The following is a 27,942-nucleotide window of genomic DNA, read 5'->3' as shown; positions in this document are numbered from 1 at the left end:
GCCTCGTCAAGAGCCCAATTTTTTAACATTCTTAGAGACGGCCCTGAAGAATATATATTGATTCCGAGTCGGTAGGGGCCGCATAACTTGATCAATGATCATGGATTCATGGTTCGTTTTTAGTGGGGAGTTGTAGAGCCTACAAGAAAAAAATATCACAAATACTTTATGGATCTCGACACATCTTTTTTCAAAAAATGTTAATGCATCGAATTGAATTGATAATAGAGGTAGTTTTTGTTCGGTAGATATAGGTCCTACCAACAAAGTCCCAAATGTTGGTTATGGTAATTAATAAGACATGGCTTTAGTTTGCTAAAAGAGGTCGGGTTTGGAAGACAATTAAACTAAGGTGGTGTTTGTTTTTCTTAAAAAGATCTGCGCAGGCTCTTCTGTCTGCTTCGCGCAGACCACACCTAGACATTGCTATTTGCAGACTGTTTGTTTTTCCGAAGACGTTTCATTAAAAAACGTCTACGCGAGCTCTTCTTGGTGCAGACTTGGCCCAACCACTTCAAAGATCTTCTAAGGTTTGTAGAGGGTTAAACACCACCACCCACCACCACCGTCCACCACCCACCACCGTCCATAACCACCACCATCATCCACCACCCACCACCGTCCATCACCACCACCGTCCACCACCCTCCACCGTCCATCACCACCACCACCACCACCACCCACCGTCCACCACCGTCTGTACACCACCACCAATTTATTTTAGAAGTTTACATACGTTAAAAAATAAACAGTTTTCTCTCTCAGACTGCAGAGGTTTGGTTCACTTTTGGTCCACCTTTTCTTCTACAGATGTCTGTAGATGTGATCCACAGACTGCAAACATTTTACCTCTTAAAAACAAACAACACCTAAATCGCGAATATGTAATTTGTGGTTTAAAGATTATATAAAGCTCTTATGTACTTTGAGGTTTAAAGATTATTATATAGACACTCCACGATACGGGAAGCAATTAAAGCAAGTTGTTTAAAGCCTCCGATTTAGAAGCGGTTCAAAATATAGTATTTTACACTAACAAGTTTTATACACCACGAGCGTTGCGGCGCGCTAAATCGAAACATTTTTGGTGTGATACAATATACGTTTTACATTACAAGACATATCACGATCGCGCTAAATCGAATCATCACATTACAACTCACAATTTTTTACCCAACAATGGATTTGGATTTGTATCAGAATCATTGCATCTTTGCAATTCACATGGTTATGTAATTGATTGATTTGTTCATTAGTCCATTGTTTTAATTCTTGTTTTTTAAGAAATGTTTTTCAAGAATATTTGGGTAAAAAAGACATGAATTTTATTTCCTCTAACCAACTTTTTCAAGATTCAATTTGAATTTCAATTAGAGTTATAAACTTAGAGTTATAAACTTTGTTGTTAAAACACCTTTAGAGACAATTCCAAGAACAATAAACTCATCATAGATTCATTCACCATCACCACCACTCATGTGTCAAACCCTTAATGTATATCAAAGTTCTACTAAAATTACATATTAAAACTAAATAATTAATAATTTTTAAATGGCAATTATTAATCTGTTTTTTATGTATATGAATCCAAAATACCGGGGTAAGATCAAATAAAAAGTTTAGAGTAAACTGCAATTTTACCCCCTGGGGTTTAGGGTGATTGGCACCCTTACCCCCCCCCCCCCTAACGAAATAATTGCAATTTTACCCCCCAACGTTGCTGTTATGTCGCAAGATTTCCCCCTGTTGACAGTCAACGGTAGTTTAACCCTTATAGGTGAGGGTATTTTGGTAATCTTACCCCATATTTATTATTATTATTATTATTATTATTATTATAAATGAGAAAGAAGCACACAATTGAATATTACCCCATAAGATTACCACTGCAACATGTTTGGGAATTCCCCTGATTTATTTTTGATTATTGCTACAAGAAAGAAGCACACAAACGCAGTGATTATTGCTACAAGAAAGAAGCACACAAACCCTAGCCACCACTCCAACTTCTACATCATCTAATAACCCAGATCTGGAATTGGAACCACTGTAGGCGGCTAGGGTTAGGGTTTGGAATAGGATGGAGGTGGTGGCTGAGTTGATGGTGGCGGTGGTGAGAAAGGGGAAGGAGGTGGTGGCTGAGTTGATGGTGACGGTGGTTAGAAGAGGAGAAGGCGGTGGTGGTGGAGTTGATGGTGGCGGTGGCGAATGTGGGGAAGGGCAGAGCCGCAGAGGTGTGAACGGTTGATGGTGGCGGTGGTCAGAAGAGGAGAAGGAGGTGGTGGTGGTGATGAACTGATGATGATGATGATGATGAACCTGATTATGATGAACTTGTTTCGTTGATTTTGTGATTTGTGATTTGTGATTTGTGATTTGTGATTTGTGATTTGTGTTGTGGATCTGGATTTGCTGTTGTTGTTAGGGCACTTAGGGTTGAATGAATTATGAGAGTAATTGTTTGTAGGTGATTTGTGGATCTAGCTTCCAACACCTAGAATGAACTGCTGATGATGATAATGATGATGAAGAATGAACTGCTGATGATGATGAACTTGTTTCGTTGATTTTGTGATTTGTGTTGTGGATCTGGATTTGTTGTTGTTGTTGTTGGGGTACTTACGGTTTGATGATTTGTGTAAATTTGATGTTGAATGAATTATGAGAGTAATTGTTTGTTGGTGATTTGTGGATCTAACACCCAGAATGAACTGATGATGATGATGAAGAATGAACTGATGATGATGAACTTGATTCTTGCTTTTTTATATAATTTTAATAAGACAAGGGCAAAAAAACGACTTTTCACACATTATAACAGTCGAAACAAATGTTGACTTGACAGAATATGTTAACAGGGGGTAATCTTGGGACATAATAGCAACGTTGGGGGGTAAAATTGCAATTATTTCGTTAGGGGGGGTAAGGGTGCCAATCACCCTAAACCCCAGGGGGTAAAATTGCAGTTTACTCAAAAGTTTATTTTACCTAAGTAGGATGAGAATGAATCTTAACCATTCATTTTTCAAATCAATGGTTAAGATGAAAGTGTAGGAGAAATGAGAAGTGCACGGGTATCTTGGGAAAATCATATTTATGGACTTTCTCTCTCCACATGCAAGGCACATGCATATTCCACCCCCGTTTTTTAAACGTTCATAAATTTTTTATACGACATTATTTTTTCATAAAAATTTCACCATAAAATCGAGCGTCTTTTTATCTTTAATTTGAGTACCATATTGCTATATAAAATATGAAGACTAAAAAAACCCACTAAAATGTGTTGTATTTCTATGTTATATAACATTTTTTTTGTGCTGGATTTTTGTACTATATTTTTGTGCTAATTTTTTTGTGATGAATTTGTCACACCCTGGCTTTGCGGAAGCGTGGGTTTATTTGGTGTGACTTCTTAATACCATAGCTTAATCACAACAAAGCTATATGAAAGTAAAACCATGCAGAATCATCCATTAATCAAAGTCTTAAAAACAAAATACCACAACATTGTTTTGAAATGCAGACACATGCATCGAGTTTACAATACTACAATATAAAAACATTGTTCTTAAGACACAACCACAACATAAATTAAACACCGTTTAAGACTTGCGACTCGTCCAGGTAAAAGTCGCAATCCCTAAACGAGGATGATCCCATTAACTCTAACGCAGCGCGAAAACGTAGCATACCGTGCCAGATCCTTAGTTCCCTGAAATACATGTAAGTTGGAAAAATCAACAAAAATGTTGAGCGAGTTCATGTGTAAGTGAGTATGTAAAACCTTTGTAAGTATAAAAATTCCTGGTATGTAGCAAATAATGAAAAAAAGATCACCAATTGTTTGCAAGGCCATTGATATGTGTGATGTGCAGTAGGAAGACTCAAACCTAGCAGATTTTTGCGTTGGGTACAAAGTCACCCCGAGGTCCGTTCTGATGGGCCTGGGGCTGGGCTCGCTACACCCAGATAGATCTACCGCTACTGTCCCTCGGTCCTACAATGAGGACTAATGGCCTTCAGTTCCCGCCTACCCACTCACATGATCTAAGTAGTAACCCTCCTTACGCTAATCATACCATGTGTAAAAGTACTCGTAATCATAGTAACATGTATTTCACCCCCGCAGTTTAGAAAACTGAAAACAGTTAAGAGAAAAGGGGGACATGAACTCATAGTGGTGCGTCTCTAACAAGAAATCTCCCGGTCAACCTGCTGTGCGACGACCTACACGTACTAACTTCTATTAGACGGACGGTCGTGCCTTAGCTTAAGGTTTAAGTTTTTGGGAAATAGTTAGACAACTATTTCGTGATTACACTTCGTAATTATTTGGTAAATATATTCCTTCCCAAGGATGGGGGTTTTAATACATGCGCGTTCGTATAATTTCGAAATATATTATTAAGTCACACTTAAAAATATATTTTAATTCTATCTCCAAAATATAAATATTTTTCTCAAAAATATTATATTTTATTCCAGATGATTTTCCCAAAATAATACTTTTATCAAAATACGCGTTTAAGAGTATTTTCTGAAAATACGTAAGTTACAGTTAAAGTTCGGGTTGTAATAATAAGAATACCGGTGTAACTTAAATATTATGAAGGCGTTCGTATTATTTTGGAGTCGGTACTTTTAGTGTATACGAGTTATATTATTTTTACCCTAAAAATAATATTTGTATAGTTCACAAAATAATCATAAAAACTCACACAAGTGTTACTTATGAAAAATACATATTCTAAATATATATTTAACAAGTTTTATTTATGAATACCCACCTCTGCCACTTGGTAAGACTATCCACATCAAGGATGTTTGTAGGTGATTCTTGGCCTATGTGGAGGGCATTTGTGAGAAGGATGGATTAGTGGGTGTTGTAGAGGATGACATGGAGGGTGTTCATTCTTAAGGATTCTTGGGGAAGAATGGGGGGAATGGTGGGTCCTTCCTTTTTTTTATTTAGTTTAAATTTAATAAAATAATTATAATAAGGTTGTTTGTGGGAAGGATATATATGTTATTGTTGTGGGTAAAAAGTGTTTGTGGGAAGAATAAGTGAAAAGCTGATGTGGCATGCTGATTAGGCTGTTTGTAGAAAGGATAGCCTTTCACCGATGCAGATAGTCTAATCTTGTAACAAAATCATGGCGAAATTTATTTGGAAAACAAGTTAAAAATATGTTCATAACACTTGTTGTAAAAATATTTCCAAGTGTTATATTTCTGGAAAAATTTCGCCAGAGTTTTCTCTGTAACTGGAGGTGGCCACGCTTACAAGCGTATCATTTTCTTTTATAAATTCAATCAACAATGTGCCCAACATCAACAAACAATATTTCAACGTCAATATAGTTCAAAAAAAAAATATACGTAAATCGTAAACACATGAACTTGTGGGTTATGTAAAAGTGTGTAGTAACTTCCATTAATTTTAGTAGATCTTTCTATCTTTGTAAATAAAATCGGTTTCTCGAAAATCTTATTTTTGAAGAAAATATATTTTTACAACTTCTAGTCAAAAATTACAAAAATAATTCTTTGTTAGAACCCTTCGTTACACAAGTGTCTACACACTTGTGTGTTTACAAAATCACCTTTTGTTTGTGAAAGATCCGGCCTTAAAACATGATTTCATCTTATACTTGGTTCTTCGAAAATACCGCTTGTAGATCTTTAGACCTACTAGTTTAGAACTCCATTTTATAAGAAAAATCACTTTTACACAAGTTCATGTTCATATGTAGCAGTTTTCATCATCTAGTCCTTTTCATGCTTTAACATACACTAGTTCATGTTCTACGAACATGACCTAGCCGGGTTAGATGACGATCCGAACCACTACTAACATAAAACAACATAAAATAATCATCACAAAACAAGATCCAAGAGTTTTACACTATTATTTACTTATTATCCACCAAGTTCATCACTTTTAGTAGACTTTTAGTTTTGTTCTCTAGTGTTCATGATTTTCAACCGACAAATCTCTTATTAACCACTTTAGACAAGATCAAGAAGGCGTTTAGAGTCACTTACTACTAGCTCGAGGCTAGGGAAGAAACTAGACGAAAAACGGGTGGTTAATAGCGTTGTGGTAAGGTCCTTGACAATCCGTAAGCACCAAGCTTCCTCGTGCGTGATCCTTCACACTTGTATGTATGTAGAATACCTTGATCAAACTCGAAAGTGAGTGTGGGTGTGGCTATGGTGGTCGGCCGAGAATCAAGAGGAGGAAGAGAGAGAGTTGTGAATTTTGTGAAGTGTAGGAATGGATGTAAAGTGATCCTTTGGTTCTATTTATAAACCGTCAAATTTAATTAACCTTAGGATAACATGTTTAGTAGATATTAGGCATGTGTGAATAAAATAATCAAAAAAATTTTGTGGGATGTCCCCACAAGGAACCGAGTTCGGTCATGGGGGGGGGGGGGTAAATGGGTTGGATTTGAACTAAGTAGTTAGAGTAATCTAGTTATGTTAATTAGGTGTTAACTAGTTACTAGCATGTAGTGTCTTGTGACGGGTATTAGGGTATTCGGGGACCCTAACTGGCTCAAAAAAAGAAAAAAAATGTCAATGACAATATTTTTATGTTCTGGGTTAAGTCCGGTTGTTCGGTTGGATACTGATCCGTTAAAGTGCTTAACAAAGCTTTAAAGTGTCGTTAATATTATTTTTAGTGACACAAAGAATTCCCGACACTTTGGAAAGTGTCTAGTATTATTTTCACATGTTTTTGCACTTTTACTAGTTAGCTAAAATGCTGAATTTTATATTAAAGTGCAGGATTTTGTGTTTGAATCATATTTTAGGCACATCCGGTCACTATAACTATCACCTAGTGACGCAGTTCTACAACCCTCATTTCCCTACACTATCTACTAGTGTAGTAAACTACTCCTGGCTCATACAGGCCTTAGAGGCAGTGTCTGCCTGATGCTGGCTATATCAACATGTTTAATGGGTTATCCGTTCATTGTGCTACTGTGCTTTGGTGCATCAAGTTTGTCACTAGAGTGTATGTAAATAATGGAGTGACAGTTAATAAAGTATGATGCAAGTATGTGTATGTATCAGTATTCAAGTAGCAGTTTATCCACAACTGTAAGCAAGCACAGTAATTAAGCAGTAATTAAATATTAATTAAGTCGTACGGATACCTGATTTGGTGAGGGTTGTCACAGAATTTTTTTTCTTAATTTTTTTCTCAATTTTTTGTGCTGGTTTTTTTTGTACTACATTTTTTGTTGAATTATTTTGTGTTATATTTTTTTGTACTATATTTTTTTGTGCTATATTTTTGTACTAGATTTTTTTGTGCTATATTTTTTTGTACTAGATTTTTTGTGCTATATTTTTTTGTACTACATTTTTTATGCTATATTTTTGTACTAGATTTTTTGTGCTCTATTTTTTTGTACTAGATTTTTTTGTTGTATTTTTAAAAAACAAAAGAGCTGCCACATGTCATTTTTACTCCTATTTATAAGGACCAAAATGCCCTTCATTCCTACTCATTAGGAGTGCCACATATCATCATCACAATCCTTCTTAGACTACTTAGGCAAAATCCACTTTTTAGTGGATCATTCCCCCCAAAATAACAAATGAATAATGAGAAATGTGTCATCTTATTGTGAATTTCCATGAATTCCCACCCTCAATTCTTTTCTTTCCACTACCACCAAATCATGACCCAGAAATTAGTGTCTTGTTAAATCTCATCCTATCACCAACCCCAGTCCAAATTTCATTATCCAGAAATTAGTGTCTTGTTAAATCTCATCTTATCGCCAACCCAAGTCCAAATTTCATTATCCACAAATTAGTGTCTTGTTAAATCTCATCTTATCACCAACCCCAGTCCAAATTTCATTATCCAGAAATTAGTGTCTTGTTAAATCTCATCTTATCACCAACCCCGGTCCAAATTTCATTATCGAAATTAGTGTCTTGTTAAATCTCATCTTATCACCAACCTCAATCCAAATTTCATTATCCAGAAATTAGTGTCTTGTTAAATTTCATCTTATCACCAACCCTAGTCCAAATTTCATTATCCACAAATTAGTGTCTTGTTAAATCTCATCTTATCACCAACCCCAGTCCAAATTTCATTATCCAGAAATTAGTGTCTTATTAAATCTCATCTTATCACCAACCCCGGTCCAAATTTCATTATCGAAATTAGTGTCTTGTTAAATCTCATCTTATCACCAACCTCAATTCAAATTTCATTAAAAGGGGTGGGAAAGATGATTTTGTTTGAGCAAACACATCATATGAGAATTAATTGCATTCATGCCTAACTATTCAGGAATAATGATTCCATGTTGGTAGGGGTGGCGTTTCATCATATGGGAACTAGTTGGACACATGCACTTAATGCATGGTGCACTAAGTGAGGTAGAACACAAGTACAAAGGATAAAATACTTATTTGTGAGAAAATTGGAGTATTATTGACATGTTGTTGAACCCGAATAGGTTTAGCGTCATGACACGGGACGGAACTACAATCCGCCGCATCTCAAGCAAGGCGGAAGCGAAATAGAAAACAAGAGAGAAATATTAATACTCTTTAAGAGAAAAAAAGGTATATTATTGAATGACTAAAATAATTACACATAACTTCCTTTTTATATGTTTTTTTAGTAATTTGCCATCTATGTGACAACTATTACGATTGCCTACGATTGAGGCACACAATTCTTCAAGTTGTATGGTCGTTTTGTCAAACCTAACAATGAGATCCTCCATTGCGCCCCACTGTTCTTCAACCTCCAACCATTAGAACGAGGTTGTTGAACACCTTTGCTAATTGCCATCAGGATGCTAACGAGCTCTGATACCAAGTTACCAACTGAGGCATGACTGAACCACAATACATCACGTATTACATGAGGCGAAAGCGAAATAGAAAATTAGAGAGAGACTCTTCAAGAGAAAAACGATTTATTATTCAATGACTAAAACACTTACATATACTCTTTTTTTAAGATTTTTTAGCAGTTTGTGATCCATGTGACAACTAAGAAATTAAATACGAGAATCAAGAAAAATTAATGTGATAACTAATTAATCACATGAGTTGGTAACAACTTGTGCTTTCTTTATTATAAATAGTCAAGAAAAAAACTTCATATATATATATATATGAATTGAATTCAAATTATTATTATTATTACTATATATTACTATATATTACTATATATTACTAAATGAATTAAAATGAATAGTGATTTCAATATTATAATAATATATATTTTTTTAATACTTTTATTATCTTAATATTATAATAATAGTTATTTTCTTTGCTTTTTAACTTTAATCCTTTTTTTTTAATATTAGGGGTTGGGATAAGCTTGGTGTCAACCGGTATCGAACTAGTACTGGTATCGATAATACCGGTACGGTCCTGTTTAATATCAGTACATAAAGGTAAAAACCGACACTAATACAGAAAACGCCAAAAGTTGGTGCCGAATTGATATTGGAAATCTTTTGGCTCGAGAAATTCAGTGCTGCTACCCGATACCATTTGCTCATCCCTGATCATGGTTACCGTACGAACAACGGTATCGTACAACTTTTTTTTGTTGATTTTCTTCAACTTTTAATTTTTTATTTTTTTAGTTTCAGGGGTAGGGATGAGCTCGGTGCCAACCGATACAGAATCGGTACTGATACCGAAAATACCGGTTACGGTACCGGTATATGAAGGTAAAAAACGGTAGTGAACCGGTACCAGTAACGCCAAAGTCGGTACCGAATTGGTACTTAAAATCTTTCGGTTCGGCAAATTTGGTACCGGTACCCAGAACAATTCACTACAAGAAAACTGGGTTTTAGTACGCGCAAAAGCGTCCTGAAATGCTATTTTATAGGACCTTTCATTTAATAGGACCAACGCTAAAAGCGTTTCATGTAAAGGGGTCGTAATAAGTCTAGGAACTAAAAAAGCGTCCTAACATCTCAAATAAGATTATGAAACAAATTTTATGGTCGCGTAATATGTCTTTGAACAACCAAAATAGTGTCCTAATAAAAACATATTAGGACACTTTTAAGATGTTCTAACATGTGCTTACATACTTTTAATCTTTTGATACATTTACAAGCGTCCTTAGAAATTAATTGATATGACCCTTATGATGTAACATTATAACTAATTTAGTACCAAGAAAAGAGTCCTAATATACCAAATAAGATCATGAAACCAATTTTATGGTCGTATAATATGTCTATAGACAACTTAAATAATGTTCTAAAAAGAACATATTAGGACACTTTTACAATGTTCCAATATGTGATTACCTACTTTTAATCTTTCGATACACATACAAGCGTCCTTAAAAATTAATTTATAGGACCCTTATGATGTAACGTTAAAGCTACTTTAATATCAAGAAAATGGTCCTAATATCCCAAATAAGATTATAAAACCAATTTTATAAACAGACATCAACTAATGAAAGAAATAAAACTTCATTACATTTCAAATAAGCATGTTCATAACAAAAACACTAACCATAAAAAAGTTATAACATTATCTAACATAAAGTCTTAACATTTAACAAATAAATTAAAAGCAATTAAAGAAATAAGAAGCATAAAATCTTGAGTTATCATGCATCCTCAATCCTCATGGACTACCTACTAATAAACCATCCATGTATAAGCATTAAGTTCCATTATATTAAAATTATTTGTATCACAAGTTTAACAAATACATACTGAGATGAATGGATAGGGCCATGCGATGGATGCACCAATACAATCTTGAATTGTAGAAAATAAACCATATGGTCTTACCAAGTTTTCATCTTTTTATTGGTACTTGAACGTTTACCTCACACCATTCTGGTCCAATCTCTGTACCACCAACTAGATCATTTGGGTCCAAGCTCTAGACCCTTCCTCTTGCTACAGTCTCGGTAGAGTTTAGAATGCTTTTGAGGAAAACTTCATCTCCGGCCTAGATTTTAGTTTTCATCAAATATTTATTAAACTCTAGTCATAATACTGTAAAAAATCATTTTACAAAAAAATTAATAAAGTTTTACACTAGCAGGATAACATTTTTATAGAAAAACTAAGGAAAATTGGTTTTTAATAATCCCACGTTTACAATCTTGTACACAATAATCCCACATTTACTCTTGGTACATAATAATCCCACGTTTTTTAAATATTTTCCCAATGGTCCTAGTTCACTTAAAACTAAGGGGGTGTTTGGTGTTGCGTTTTCAAAATAGATTATGCGTTTTCAAAATAGATTTTGCGTTTTCAAAATAGATTTTGCGTTTTCAAAACTGCGTTTTGAAAAAGCATGTAGGTACATGCTTCTCCAAAACTGCATTTTGGAGGCAGATAATCACTTTTTCATCTAAACACTTTTTTAGATTATTTATGTTTTACAAACGCAATAATCAAATAATCACTTCAAAACGTAATCCCAAATACCCTCTAACCATTGTTAGTTTTATCCCACACGTCATCCTAGTCAGCATCCTAGTCACCATCCTAGTCAGGGTTTCATACAAATATTTGCTCATCTCTGACCAGGGTTTCATACGAACAACATCGTTACCATACAACTTTTTTGGTTGATTTTCTTTCGGTTATCATTTAGTGTTTTTTTTCCACATTTTCTTTTTATTCTTGTCAGCTGTTTCGTTCGCAACACGCTCGTAGTGATTTCAAAACACATGTAAGCACAGACTAAATAACAAAAGAAATTCGTCGCAACGCGGCGAACTTCTTTAAACCCAGTATATATTTATAAATGAATTGAAATGAATAATGATTTTAATATTATAATAATATATATTTTTTTAATACTTTATTATTTTATTATTATAATAATAGTTATTTTCTTTACTTTTAAACTTTAATACTTTTTTGAATATCAGGGGTTGGGATAAGCTTGGTGTCAACCGGTATCGAACCAGTACTGGTATCGAAAATACCGGGACGGTCCTATTCGGTATCAGTACATGAAGGTAAAACCGGCACTAATACAGAAAACGCCATAAGTTGGTGCCGAATTCATATTGGAAATCTTTTTGTTCGGGAAATTCAGTGCTGCTACCCGGTACCATTTGCTCATCCCTGATCACGATTACCGTAGGAACAACGGTATCGTACAACTTTTTTTTTGTTGGTTTTCTTCAACTTTTTTTTTTTGGTTTCAGGGGTAGGGATGAGCTCGCTGCCAACCAATACAGAACACCGGTTACGGTACCAGTATATGAAGGTAAAAAACGGTTGTGAACAGGTAACAGGAACGCCAAAAGTCGGTACCGAATTGGTACTTAAGATCTTTCGGTTCGACAAATTTGGTACCGGTACCTAGAACAATTTGCTAATCCCTGACCACGGTTTTCATACGAACAACATCGTTACCATATAACTTTTTTGGTTGATTTTCTTTCGGTTACCTTTTAGTGTTTTTTTCTACATTTTCTTTTTATTCTTGTCAGCAGTTTCGTTCGCAACACGCTCGTAGTGATTTCAAAATACATGTAAACACAGACTAAATAACAAAAGAAATTCGCTGCAACGCGACGAACTTCTATAAACCAACTTCATATTCAAATTACTCAAAAGAAGTGGAATTTGTCTTCTGTTTTTTTTTTCTTCACTTATTTTCGCATTCTCATTGTTCCACGTACAAATCTACCATTTTAACAATCGGCCTTTCATCACGTCATGTGAAAATGAGAAAATATTCTAATATATTTAAATGCAACTATAGAGAGAATTTTTCCTCACAGGATACATCATGAGACCGCACGATTTCAATAACTTTTGTCATGAATAAACATGTGTATTCAAACTTCAATGCTGATATATTTTTTTTGAACGGCAAGTTTGGTAATCACTGGAGTATCATCGTGCCACCGGTAGAACCACCTGATCATATCCTTCTCCACTAGGCATAATGCCGATACACCAATTCAGGAGGAAACCCAATTAATATGGGAAAACCCCCTTGTGAGAATCGTACTCAGGACCTATTGGTCTCAAAGTCTTATCCTACCCACAAGATACCACTAGGCTATTTTTCAATGTTGATATTTACCTTGATGATCCATTTTCTCAAAGTAATCTCCTTATGAGGACCTCTGATCTGTCAAGCCTCACACTTTACTATTAATACATGGAGTATATCTCTTTGCACTTCAATGCATTTCGAATCATATTCGAGCTCTTTGTTCAACAGAAACTTCTTAATAGGAATTACTTAAGCTTATAAAATAAGCTCAGTTATAAATTTAAAATGATGGCATGCATCTTCTTATTGCAGCTATAAGCAAGAAATAAAATAGAATACACCTGATAGTTAACGTAAAAAAATTCGTAATAGTGCACAGCCTGAGTTGTGGAATATATAAAAAAGTGGTTTCCCAAATAGAGATGATAAATAATTGATTTTGTTAAATATGATTAAAAGCTATATATTATTAGTACAATTTAATTCAATTTGATTAAAAACTATTTCTTATTAGTACATTTGACCGGATTGGGTTATAATCAAGTATAATAATTAATAATAATTATAATTTTAACAATAATATTACTATTTTAACAACAATACAAATTTTAACAATTATACAAATATAATATTGACAAAAATTATTAAAAATTATAATTCTAACAATAACACAAATATTAACAATAATAATATTTTAACAATAATTTTTTAACAATAATACAAATATAATTTTAACAAAAATATTAATAATTAAAGTATTAACAAAAATAATAAAATTATAATTTTAAAAATAATAATAATATTAAGAATTCTAACAACAATACCAATATTAACAATAATAATGATAATATTAATAATATTTTAATAATATACATACTTTAACAATTATATAAATATAATATTAAAAAAATTAATAATTATAATTTTAACAATAATCGTAATAATAATAATAATAATAATAATAATAATACTTTTAACAACAATAATAATGTTATAACAATAATACAAATTTTTACAATTATGCAAATATAATATTAACAAAAATATTAATAATATTTTAACAATAATACAAATTATAATATTAACAACAATAATAATACAAATATTAATGTGATATCTGATTAATTTGAAACGGATTGGCCGAGTTAGAGGGTTGATAATCATCATACAGTGGGGTGTTCTGAGGCTCATCACCGCTATATCCACCGTATCTATCCGAATTATCTTGTTCCACGTAAGAAACTTCATGACGGCCCACTTGCGGTATGCGCATATGATGTATATATGTGTGGGCCATCGGGGGGCAAAAGTGATAGTGCACTAATTTTAACGTTCTTTTACTAATTTCGTGAAAATAACGTCAAAAGCTGTGGATGATTAATTATACGTGGCAAAATAAAATTTGCGAACGTGATTATCAGATCCGTAGCTGATTCGGAAGATACAGGTGTAATATAATATTACTCTAGCCAATCTGCATGCACTTGTTCACATTTTTAAACGATGTTCACATTTTTATATTTATGAATATAAAAATGATCTCTTTTAGACTGTCAGGTCTATCTCAATCACATCCCTTCACATTTTTTTTTTGTATATATTGAGAAGGTGTGCATGTTCACAACATATCAGTTTGTATCTCAAATATAGAGATATTATAAGAAAGTAAAAAAAGATGGCATTGCAAAAAGGTGAGCCATCTAAAGAGCTAATTGATTCTCAAGCTCACATATGGAACCATATTTTCAGCTTTATAAACTCCATGTCACTTAAATGTGCAGTTCAGCTACAAATACCTGATATCATCAATCGCCATGGTTCACCAATGTTACTTTCTGAGTTAGTCAAAGCCCTTGGCATAAACCGGGAGAGAACTCCTTTTGTCTATAGGCTTATGCACATCCTTGTTCACTCTGGTTTCTTTGTGAAACAAAGTGTATTGACCACACCCGGAGGCAATGGTGAGGAGGGAGAAGGCTATTTTCTCGCTCCTTCTTCTCGATTGCTTTTAAAGGATGAGCCACTAAGCCTTAGGCCTTTTTTGCTAGCCATGTTGGATCCAATGCTGATGGATCCATGGAACACTTGAGCAAATGGTTCCAAAACGATGATGTCACCCCCGTTCAAACAACCTATGGGAGGATACTATGGGATCTTGCAGGACAAGAGAAGAATCTTAATCAGTTCTTCAATGAAGCGATGGCTAGCGATGCAAGGCTTGTTACAAGTGTCGTTCTTGAACATTGTGGGGGTGTTTTTGAAGGGTTAGATTCCCATTGTTGATGTTGGGGGTGGTACTGGGACTTTTGCCAAAGGTATCGCCAAAGCTTTCCCCAATATTAGTTGCACAAGTTTTGATCTTCCTCATGTAGTTGATGGTTTGGTTGGAAGTAATAACTTGAGTTATGTTGGTGGGGACATGTTTGAAGCCATTCCTAAAGCTGATGCACTTTTGCTTAAGGTATTGTTAATATCTATCCTTTTCCTATTTTGATGTATTCATTAGTTTCTTTTCGAAAATTTATTTCAATCATTTTATATGTTCTTATGTGTTGAAAAAACAGTGGATTTTACATGATTGGAGTGATGAAAAATGTGTGAAGATATTGAAGCAATGCAAAGAAGCAATTCCAAGTAAGGAAAATAGAGGAAAGTTAATCATCATAGACATGGTCGTGAAGGTTCACGAAGGAGAGAATGATTTACTTGAGACAACTTTTCTTTGATATGCTTTTGATGACATTGTTAGAAGGAAGAGAGAGGAGCGAAGAAGATTGGGCAAAGCTCTTCCTTGATGCCGGTTTTAGTGATTATAAAATAACTCCGATTTTGGGGTTAAGATCTCTCATTGAAGTTTATCCCTAGTTAAGTTACATATTTTCTACACGGCATATTGCTAGTTGAATCTACTCATAGCACCTTTGATCTTGTTTATGGTTTTGTGTATCAATGTTTTTGGTTTTCTTCATGTATCATCTTATTATTATTAATAAAAAGGACCAAAATGCCCTCACACGGGCTGCATGTGATCAAAAGGTAACAGAGAAAACTGAGTAAGTTAGGCATTTGGATGTAAACGGTTAAAAATGCAAACCAAAGGGAATGATGTGTTAAAAATTGAACTTTTGGACTCACCTGGTTAAACTGAGCAATCTCGGGGCTAATAGCGATCGAACTTAACTCCTCCATAATATGTGGACAGTTTCTGATGGAACCGCCAACCAGTGTGACCCTTGAATGTGAGCCGGTGTGATCGCTGGACTGAATTAACAAAACAAGTATATAGCATCTTCAATAAAGAACTTTCCCATTACAGAATGATATAACAGTTCAACAATCACATCACAAATCAAACCTTCAAGGTCCAACTTTTAGTCCCAAATGTAAACCAAGAAGATAACAAAGAAAAAACCATGCTTCTAATTATTTTATATATTAACAATTGATGAAAGCTCTTAACAACAGTATCAGTTTCCCGGTTTCATATGACCGGCATCTTCCGGTCTTCCCCATCTCTGCGTAACCCATCTCCAAACTCAAAACACAGCCCCCAGACTCACCCAAATCATAAACTGCAACACCCCATCATTGTTCCTTTAACGATAGAAGTATGTAATTGTTTCAAAGAGACCGAAATCAGTGTTTCGGCGGCTAGGATTTCATTGCGAACCCGACTACGGCGGTGATTTGGGTTGTTGGTTCTGCGTCGGCTAGGGTTTCAGTTTAAATCCGAAGACAGTGGTGATTTCAGGTTGTCACTTCGAGGCCCGAAGCGGCAATCGGAGATTACGTTCACGATCTCTCTGCGATTCTTTCTGCATGTTTGGTTGATGATCCATTGCTTTCCGATTCAAATTGTTTTTATCAGGTAAGGTATTGGTGTTTGACTGTTCTTAATTCTACTCGGATCATTTTTTTTTAATTTGTTAGTATTTTACCTTGATGTTTATATACTTATCTGCTGATTTTTGTGTTGAATGCTTATACTATTAACTGAGAATAAGTGTGTGATTGATATCTTCCATTAAGTACCAGATTTAGAACAAGTGTGTGATTGATTTGAATGCATATGACCATCATAATCATCAATAGGAAACAAATTTACACCAAAAATCCAATGATCATCATCATTAGTACCAAACTGTAACATTTGTTCTATTAAGTTTTCTCGCAAATTAATTACCTAAATGAATACCGACCTTTTGTTTTTTAACATGTTTAGCAATACATTTTGGCATGCAACATTTTTAATTAATATGTTGATCATAATAATACCAACATGGTTAATTTTATATATATATAATGTCTTTACGTAGAACCATATACGAGGTATATTTTTTTCAGCTACATAGTGTGGGAAATCTGTGGTCGAGTGATGGTGTTTGGTGGTGTAGTGGTCGGAGGTTGTTGCGGTGGTTTGGTGGCCGACAATGGTGGTTATCAGTAGTAGCATAGCAGGTGGATGGTTTTAGGGGTTGTGGGTGATAATGGGGATGAATGTGGTGGAGATGGATGATGGTGGAGTGGTGGTAATGGTGGTAATGGTGGGTGCTGGTGGAGTGAAAGTGATGAGGGAGAGGAAAAAGTTACAGCAATCACTTCACCATATTTTAAAAACCGCTTTTCAAATCATACTGGGTTAGACTCAGAAATGGTTCAACCGGTATTATCCAACACTACATTATTCCATAATAAAAAAATATTCCAAAATTTAATCCATAACTAAAAAAAATCTAAAAATTTACTATTGGTACCCTTTTGGCCGTTAGGTTTTACTAAGAAGGTAAATGGTCACCCTTTTAGGTCCATAAAAGATTAAAAGTCCAAATTTTAACCTTTGGCCCGGTACCCGTATACTGGTTTAAACCGATATAACCTAATTTACTAGCGGTACAACTTCTTTGTCGTTCTCTTAGTTTACTGGTATGATTCGTGCTGGGCAAGCTTATGGTATCCGGTTTAACTGGTTCAACCGGCCTGTCATGAAAGGAACAAGTTCAGCTTTTCTTATATTAATGATTTTGTGTTGCACAAACTGGTTTATGCAGGCAACAGTGTGATTGATGAGTTTGTGGAGACTAAGATTACAAAGATCTTATTTTTTTGAATGATTTCCTTCAACATTATTGCAATATATTGATATGATAGTTGAGTGTTGCATATGTAAGGAGCTTACAAGGCCTTCTGAATTTTCATAGGTTTTTGGTCTTAGATGGGTACCCTATATTGATATTGAAATAATTCATCCTGTCTCAGGTCAAGATAGTAACTAATCACAAGAAATTAGTCAGGGTCTGTGACATAATTAATGAATATCTGGATATTTTTATGGCTCGACTTTGGTCCTGGAAATGAGAGTATTTATTATGCATCCTTTCTTCATACGATTGCTGGAAATGGGAGCCTAACAGAATCAGGATGGTAGCAGCAGCCCCGTTCAACACTCCAAGAGTCCAAGGCAACTCATTTAGCTTTGTAATGGACAAGGCTGGAGATATATGTCAAAATAGGAAAGCAGTTGGGTTGACCCACTACAACTTACAGTCCTTTATATTTTGTACATTATTTCCTTACCAGTTATCCTAATGTGACAACATGTTCACAGAAAAACATACCCGCCGCGAAGCGCGGGCGTTATCTGCTAGTTAGATCATATAGCTGTCCAAAATCGTATATAAAGAGCATGCTTCTAATTATTAGATCATATGGCTGTCAGAAAATCATAGTCAGCAGGCCCGGCTTTGTGGGCTGGGCAGTCCGGGCAGACGCCAAGGCCCAAAGGGTTTATAGGGCCCAACAAAAATTTAGGGTCAAGATTTTTAAATAAGCACTGTTATCTTAAATGTTTAATAAATGACTTTAATAACAAAAAATGAAGCTAGTTCAATGGTTAAGATACTCAAATTTGAAAACCAAGGTCATGAGTTCTAAACCCTTCCTTTATATTTTTATTTCTTAAACAATTTTCAGTTAATCCCATGCATTTTTTATTTCCTAAACTGTTTTAAATTATCAATTTACTTAATTAATTGACTCTTCGATCTTGTTAACAAGATGATTATATGATTAATTGGTTAATGTTTTGGGTTATAATCTTGAGGTCATGAGTTCAAACCCGATGATTAGCATGTCATATTGTGGTTTCTTGATATATATTTGATGAGTTTATATTATACAATTTTTTTTTGTTTCGCCCGGGGCCCAAATTTTTTTATCATTCTCGGAGACGGCCCTGATAGTCAGTTTTATACTAGCCATAGCATAACTGATTATTCAAGGCTAAACTAAGATAACTTATTTATGTTGCTTTAGGCCTCAGTTGCTCATCAACAACAGGAGGGCAGGGGTTTGTCTTTAATATGCTAGGGTTTGCTATTCAGAAAGGGGTAGTGGCGCAGCTTGTTGCTCGCTTACCTGCGATATTGATGTAACTCGGCCAATATTCTATATATAAATAAAATTTCTTAAAAAAAAAACTCACAATACAATTCAAGTAGAGAATGAATAATAGAAATAACATGCAACAAATATTCTGTATCAAATGAAGAAGGTTATTTATATACTATTATTTTGTAATAAAAGTATGCATTTATAGTTATACATTATATTTAAATTGTTGTATCTTAATCAAAATAGTTGTACATTGTGCTTAAATTGTTGTTCATTATCAAATTTATTTATATATTATTATTTTGTAACATTTTTGTAAATTGTTCTTAAGTTGTTGTATCTTAATCAAATAATGGTTTCATTATCTAACCAAATTCAATCTGTTTTGTATGCATGTATGGTTGTAAATTGTGCTTAAGTGGTTGTACCCTAATCAAATAATGGTTTCATTATCTTACCAAATTCAATCGGTTTGATCCATTCAAAGTTGTGTTGTTTTATTTGTAAATTTACACTCCATAAATTAGCAACAATTTTGTGCATAAGGTGTTGTAATTTATGTTTTGGGGGGTTTTCAAAAAAAAAAATTGATTTTTTAACTTTAACCCAAAAGCTTTTTATGTTTTGTAATTTTAACACATATAAATTGTTTTTTTTCATTTTTAACTCAAAAGTTTTATTATTTTCAATTTAATCTCACAATATTTTTACCTTCAACTTTGGTCCTTCTACTTTTCATCTTTCGCAAATTTTCATTTTACGTTTCGTTCTAAATTTTGCGAGTTAAGACGGCGCGACGTGCGTGTGTCGTTTAACGTTTTTTTTGTTTCGTTCAAAATTATGCGAGTTAACACGACACAACATGCATGTGTGGTTCAATGTTTTACATTTATTTTTTTCGTTTGACGAGTTTGTCGCAACGCACGAGTCCTGGATCAACTCAGTGTTGGTAGCCGCTGACGGTGGTGTGACATTAGTGCTATTTGGCACAGTTCTACGGTGGTGTGACATTGGGTTAATCTTGTTAAGTTAAATAGTTTAACGATTAAATTGTTAGTCGGGCAATTATATATTTCGTAAGGAGTTTTAATTAGGAGAATAGTTTTTTTTAGCTTTAGATTACATGTTCCCCCATTTAAGAGTATTTATATCTTAGGGTTTATGTATCTTCAATTTAATCAAAGATTTTTTTTTTGTTAAATCTAGACAAAATTGCATAAATCAACTTTTATGTTATACCTAAACTGCACTTTATATCTTTCATTATGTAATCAACAAAACCCGACCTTTTTGTTCATGTTTTGTAACATTCTATAACCTTTACAAGTAATGTCGTCCCAAAACTCAGTTAAGTTACCTCACAAGCTTTGCATGTGAGGGTACTGTGGTCTTTTATAATATAAAGGTTGATTTGTGCAAAAATTATTATTTATAGAGTTAAATGCTTGGTTGGTCCCTGTGATTTGCAAAAATTGCAGACTTGGTCCTAGTGGTCTACTAATTACACAGGTGGTACCAAAACTTTTCAAAAATGAACTTGGTTGGTCCCCAGCCCTAACATCAGTTAAATATCTCTGTTAAAACACCCCATGTACTTGGCACATGAAGGTAATTTGGTCATTTCAGCCCAACCCATTATAAAAAGAGTTAAATATCTAGTTGGTCCCACCCCACCCCTTCTCCCCCAAACCACCACCACCACCATCTCATCTCCTCCACCTGAAACCCACCACCACCACCATCAAGTGGGAATCTCACCATATACTCATCAATAATGTGATTCATCCAGACTACGAAGATATTGTACGTAAAGAAGGAATGCCGATTTCACAAGACCCGACAAAAAGAGGGAACCTGCGAATCAAGTTTAACGTGAAGCTTCCTACGAGACTGACTCCAACTCAGAAAACCAGGATCAAAGAACTTCCAAACGGTTGAAATGGGAGTTGAAAGATGGTTCGATGTACTGGAACCTAATTTGGGGATCTTTGAGTTGGAGTTATTGTTTGTAATTAGAAAATCTAAATAGCATTAAAAGAATGTACGAGAATAATGCTCTTTGCATAGAGTGGGTTGGAATTTATTTGCATATTGATGGTCTATTAGGCTAAAGGGTATCCTTCAAGGGAGGATGATCCGTCACGTAGGCGCCATGTTATAGTCCTCCTAAGGGTGGAGGGTATAGGGCTCGGGGACATGTGTGGGGAACGGATATCACCGAGCGGTGACTATACCGTGGGTTTGAAGGTGAGCGGCGACCAAGAGAGAGGCAATAAAAATCGTTGATTGTTCACCGAATTGGATTGGGTGTGATTGAGAGGAGAGGAGAGAGGAAAAAGAGAGAGAGGAGAGACCAATCAAGTTTTTTTTTTTTTTTTTTAAATTGAGGGGTGTTTGACTAGATCTAGTGATTGAGTGTAAAATGTGGAGTAGGATGGGGAGTTGACATGACATAATATTATTGGGTAGGATTTCACTCAAACACCCTAAGGTTATTGACTATACCCTCCACCCTAAGGATGGTCCATCTCACAAAATTAGAGGGTATGGAGGATGGTCCTAAATGATCCTATCCCATCAATTTTATGTTTTTTTTAATCTTCTACTCTTTTTTTAACATTTAACAAATAAACTAACAAAATATTTTCATTAATATTAAAAGACATTACATAAACATAAAAAAAACATAAACTTAAAAAATAAAGAAGGATAGACTTAAAAAAAAAGATAAACTTAAAAAATAAAAAAAGATAGACTTAAAAAAACATAAACTTAATAAAAAAACATAGACTTAAATAATTTGATGTTTCTTCATGATGTCGGTTTGTAGTTTTTTTAACATCGAACGTTTCGGCTCGGGATACTCATCGACATCCATCGTTATTATTTCCCATTCCTTGAGCCGGGATACTCATCGACATCCATCGTTATTATTTCCCATTCGGGTTGTTCGGGTTGTTGAAGGGACTCATGGTAGAGTATAAGGTTATAAAAGTGGAAGAAGATTTATAAAATAAAGTGAGAGAGATGAGAAAAGGGGGTTAAAATGGTGAATAAAGGTGAAAATGGATTTGAAATTTATATATTTAATTTTTTTGACCGTTGCTTTTTGGGGAAAATGAAAATTAATTTTTTTTTGTTATATCTAACGGTTACTTTTGGAGAGGGGCCCACATTAATTCCTTCGTCGCCAACGTCGAGTATAAGACGGATAAGATAGGAGGGGGGGGGGGGGGGCACGGTGTGCCGGCGTCACCGGACCTTGACGGGGTTGGAGACGTCCCCCATACCCTATAGCCTTAATCACCTTCACAACCTTTCACAAGTAAAACTCGGTAGGAATCATTATTCCATAACAGAGAGAATCCCTTGCAATTCATAACTTAGTAGTAAGGTGGTTTAGACGTTTTATGGAATCTGCTCAACTATTGATCGATGCACGGCTTTTGGAATCTTTATTCTTAATAACTTTTTGAGATTTGAGAACATGATGAAGAATTTGGGGATTTGATAGTGGTGGTGATGGGTATTAGAACATGGAGTATGGTGGGGCTTGGGTTGGGGTTGGGGTTTGGGTTGGGCATTTGGTGACACGTGTCCGCGGAGCCAGTCCACTGCCAGGTTACGTGTCCACGGGGTATGGCGGGGCGTGGGTTGGGGTTGGGCTTGGGTTGGGTGCACCGCGTGGCATAAATGTTTTTTTTTAAAAAAATACAAAAAATTTATAAAAAATCACACAACATTTATAAAAAAACCTACAACTTCATTAAAATTTTAAAAATTATATAATCCTAAAAATTACATAATTTCTAAAAATTACAAAATAAAAAAACCTAGAGCGTTAAAAAAATTTCAAAAAGGTCGATCTTGTCGAACGCCTTGTTTTCCTTGCCTCGAAACTCTATGTTCGCCACCGCCACCCGGTCCTCGTGGCTTAACTCGCCACCGGGAACCACATCGTAGTAAGCCTTGAAACGCTCGAGCTTGGGCCGTAGCTCGCGCCATTTATGTTGGCACGCGTTGAGGTTGTGGCGGTCGTTACCGATGTTATGTCGGTAGGCCGCGAATGCTTCCGCCCAATATTTTGTTTGGCCCGGTGGCCGCCCCTTCATAGCGTCGACGACGCTAGTTACGAGTGCCATTTCTTCTTGACGGGTCCAGGATGCCATTTCTTCTTGGGTTCGTGGGATGAGGGGGACCAGCGGGGTAGCGGGTTCAAGACAGTGGGTGTAGCCGGTGGGGTTTTTGGTTAGTGGGATGGGGGACCGGTGGGGTTGGGGTTGCGATATATAGAGCCTTTGGGGGACCAGGGTGGCGGTTATAGAAGATGGGGGGATGGGGGGGGGACCAGTTTGAATTTTAAATTTCAAAATTTTAAAACAACCGCCTGACGTGGCGGGTGACCCAATGAGAATAAGCCAGCTCGCTTCGCCATACCGCCCCACGCTCGGCTTGAAAGCCAAGCCCCAAGGGGCCACGCCACAACCCAAGCCCACCCGGGGTGGTGACTTGGGCGTTTTCCCCCAACCCACGCCCAAACTCCCGCCCCATACCCCACGGCCTTAGGTGGAGAAGATGAGATGGTGGTGGTGGTTTGGGGAAGAAGAAGAAGGGGGTAGGGTGGGACCAATTAGATATTTAATTCTTTTTATAATAGGTTGGACTGAAATGACCAAATTACCGTCATGTGCCAAGCACATGGAGTGTTTTAGCAGAGATATTTAACTGATGTTAGGGCTGGGGACCAACCGAGTTCGTTTTTGACAAGTTTTGGCACCACGCGTGTAATTTGTAAACCACTAGGACCAAGTCTACAAATTTTGCAAACCACAGGGACCAACCAAGCATTTAACTCTTATTTATAACATAAAGGTTGATTTGTGCAAAATGTTATTATATATATAGTAACTTTTTTTTTCAAAAACATTCTTATTTGTTAATAATTATATATTTTTGTATATAAACATATAAAAATAGTTTTAAATTTATTTTATAAAAATTCTGATTTAATAGTTTAATAAAGTAAATAATAATTAAAAAAAGAAATTATGTTTTAAATAAAGTACACCTAAAACAAAAATTCTTTTAAAATAAAGTTATTGTAATATCCGGCATATTTTTATAAATATATATATAGGGGATGGATCATGAGAAAACTAGTTTAAATGAGAAAACAAAAAAAACTAACTAAAAAAAACCTAAAAAACATACCAATTTTTTTTTTACAATTTTTATAGAAAAATCGCTACTTTTTATGTATGGAAAAAAATTTAAAAAAAAAAAAATTTTTTTTTTTGGTTGTACTACACATGTGCACTAATACGTAAAGCCTAAACCACTTAACCCACCCCCCACCGACACCCCCCAAAAACCTAAACCCCCCACCCCCACCCCCCCAAAAACCTAAATTCACCCTCCCACCAAAAGCCTAACCCCCCCCCCCCCCAAAACCTAAACCCCCCACCCCCACCCTCCTGAAAACCTAAAACTAAACCCTATACATAAACCCGAAGAAAACCTAAACTCCCCCACCTCACCCCCAAAAACCTAAACCCCTTCCCCCCCCCCCCCACCCAAAAACCTAATCCTAATCCTAAACCTCCAAAAAAACTAACCTTAAAAGTTAAACTAGACTCAAAAAGCTAATTTTAAGCATGTAATGCACATTGTAGTACATGTTATATTGCACATGTGCACTACTATAATAATAGTACTGAAAACAAGACGACACCATAAATCTTTTTTTATGTCATTAAAAATATGCTCGAATATACTTGAATGAAAGATAAGAAAATTTGTGATCTTATGGTGACATTTTTGTTTTAAAATGATAACGTATGGAGAAATGGGAAATGTTTGAAAAGTTATATATATTTTTTGTTCCAATTTTACCCCTCTTTCATTAAAAGTCTCCCCTCTCCTTCATTAAAAGTCCCCCCTCCTTTTTAGTGGCTTTTAGTTAGTTTTCTAGTTTTATCATATATATGTAGTTTTCTCATGATCCTCTCCCTATATATATATATATTAGAACGAACGTTTTAAAACTACTCAAACTAAAAGGTATTTTTTACGTATATGTAAGTATGTGTTTATAAAATCAAAATATTTCACAAATTTATATCGATAAAAGAAACTAATAAATTAATTTAACGTTTAAAAAAACTTTAATAAACTTTCGTAAACAAATTCTAAATATATAATATGTAAATAATACTAATGCAAATGCAATAGGAAATAATAGAATGTCTTAAACTGCATATATAGATATATATAGAGGCCGGTTATTGTACAATAGCCCTAATCCCACATATTGTACGTGATTACCTCAGCCGTAGGATCATCCATCATTTAAACGCGGGTCTAATTAATTGATATGGTTAAATTAATATACATTAATCATACCGCCAAGATTAAAATCGTCGTTACGAAATCATAAACCCTGTAAATCAGCAAAGATATTTCAAAATCAAATCCTAAACCAAAATCAAAAACCTTACATTCTTCTTCCCCAACCTCCACTCGATTCCTCAGGTGCAATTTCAAACAACGGTGTTGAGGACTGCTGATTTGGGATATGTTGAGTATTAGTTATTACAGTTGAATTCACATGTTGGATAATAATGTTGAAATCCCATGTGACATGATAATAAGAATTCCTTTATAATAACAAGAATTTCGCATGTTGATATAATGCATATCTGATTTTTTTTTTCAAAATATGCAATATCGCATATTTGATTTAATGGATGTTGATATTTAATGAAAACATGCAATATCGCATGTGGGAAATTCAAATGGATATTTGATTTTTTTTTATCAAAACATGCAATATCGCATGTGGAAAATTCTCTTAGATCTTTGATTTTTTTATAATATAACATATGAAAAGATGTTGATATTTAATAAAACATGCAATATCGTATGTTTATCAAACATGCAATATCGCATATGAAGATAAAAATTCGCATGCTACAAAAAATTAATTAGTAGTGACAATATTAAAAAATTCGCATGTTACAATTTTTTTTTGGGAATTCGCATGTTACATTAAAACATAATCGCATGTTATTTTTTTTAATGTGTATGTTATATGTTATGAAATCGCATGTGTATATTATTATTTAATGTGCACAACGTCTAATCATATGTTATTAATTTAACATGCATGTTATTGTTCATGAAATCGCATGTGTTTAGATTTCTTCAAACGTAACGCTCTGATCTAATAAGAATCAATCAAACAATCAATAAAACCCTAAGAATCGAACTGATATGAATCATAATTACAGAGAAAGTTGTGTAACAAACTCATGATCTGCTTGCTTGTTGAAGGAATTGTCTAATTTGCCCTCTGATGATTGAACGGAATGTCTGATATACCCTTATCTAAGAAAAATGAATCAGGGACACGTGTAGGGCTGCGGGCATCGCGTACGTAATGTAGGATTAGGGCTATTGTATTCTATACTTTATCTCCCCCCCCCTCTCTCTATATTATATATATAATATTGCATTTGAATATTTTACATATTATATATTTAGAATTTGTTTACTGGAGTTTGTTAACGATTTTTTTTAACGTCAAATTAATTTAGTAGTTTCTGTTATCGATTATAAATTTGTTTAATATTTTGTTTTTATAAACACATACTTACATATACATAAAAATACCTTTTAATTTTAGTAGTTTTAAAACATACGTTATAATTAAAAAAATATTCTGGATATTACAACAACTTTATTTTAAAAGAATTTGTGTTTTATTTATATTTTTACTTTATATAAAAAGTAATTTATCTTGTCATTATTATTTACTTTATAAAAATATTAAAATAAAAATTTTTATAAATAAATTTAAAACTAGTTTATTTATTTGTATATATATAAATATATAATTATTAACAAATAATAATGTTTTTGCAAAAAAAAATTACTAAATATATAATAACATTTTTTTTTGAAAAAATCAACCTTTATTTTATAAATAATCTTTTTGCACAAATCAACCTTTGTGTAATCAAAGACAATAGCACCCTCACATGCAAAGCATGTGAGGTAACTTAACTGAGTTTTTGGACGACGTTAGTTGTAAAGGTTATAGAATATTACAAAACATGAACATAAAGGTTAGGTTGCCGATTTCATAATGAAAGGTATGAAGTGCAGTTTAGGTATACATAAAGTTTGATTTATGCAATTTAGTCTTAAATCTATTGTTGATTAAGTTGAAGAAGGCCTGGTTTCCAACAATTGGTATCAGAGCGGTTTATCAACTTGGGAGGTTAAAGGGAAGGAAAAAAAGGTTGTTACGATCAAGAAGGCAGGTGCAAGAGGGTTTGTTGATCAAACGACAATAGTAGGTTGTAGTGATCAAGGTTGTGATCAACAGCAAGACCGTAGCAAATAAGGAGCAGTGATTGCAAACTTGATCAAAGGAGAAAACCCAGGTGTAGTGCCGTGTTAGATCGGATCAACAGCAGACTTCAAAGGTGGTGGAGTAGCAGGTTTGATCAAGGTGAAAGATAAAGGATGTTGCCCTAT

The 27,942-nt window shown here is 34.5% G+C and overlaps 1 long non-coding RNA gene and 1 pseudogene across 1 annotated transcript; both read left to right on the top strand.

Annotated features, from left to right (window-relative positions):
* Positions 1 to 14,656: 14,656 nt before the first annotated feature.
* Positions 14,657 to 15,925, top strand: LOC110918637 (annotated as a pseudogene).
* Positions 15,926 to 16,436: 511 nt separating this feature from the next.
* On the top strand, positions 16,437 to 18,715 carry LOC110918638. The gene is made up of 2 exons (XR_002581469.2): positions 16,437 to 16,879; positions 18,268 to 18,715. It is a non-coding gene; the product is annotated as an uncharacterized LOC110918638 (long non-coding RNA).
* The last annotated feature ends 9,227 nt before the right edge of the window (positions 18,716 to 27,942 follow it).

The sequence above is a fragment of the Helianthus annuus genome, chromosome 16 (assembly GCF_002127325.2).
Source record: "Helianthus annuus cultivar XRQ/B chromosome 16, HanXRQr2.0-SUNRISE, whole genome shotgun sequence".
NCBI lineage: Eukaryota > Viridiplantae > Streptophyta > Magnoliopsida > Asterales > Asteraceae > Helianthus > Helianthus annuus.
This window is presented reverse-complemented; position numbering and strand designations above follow the sequence as displayed.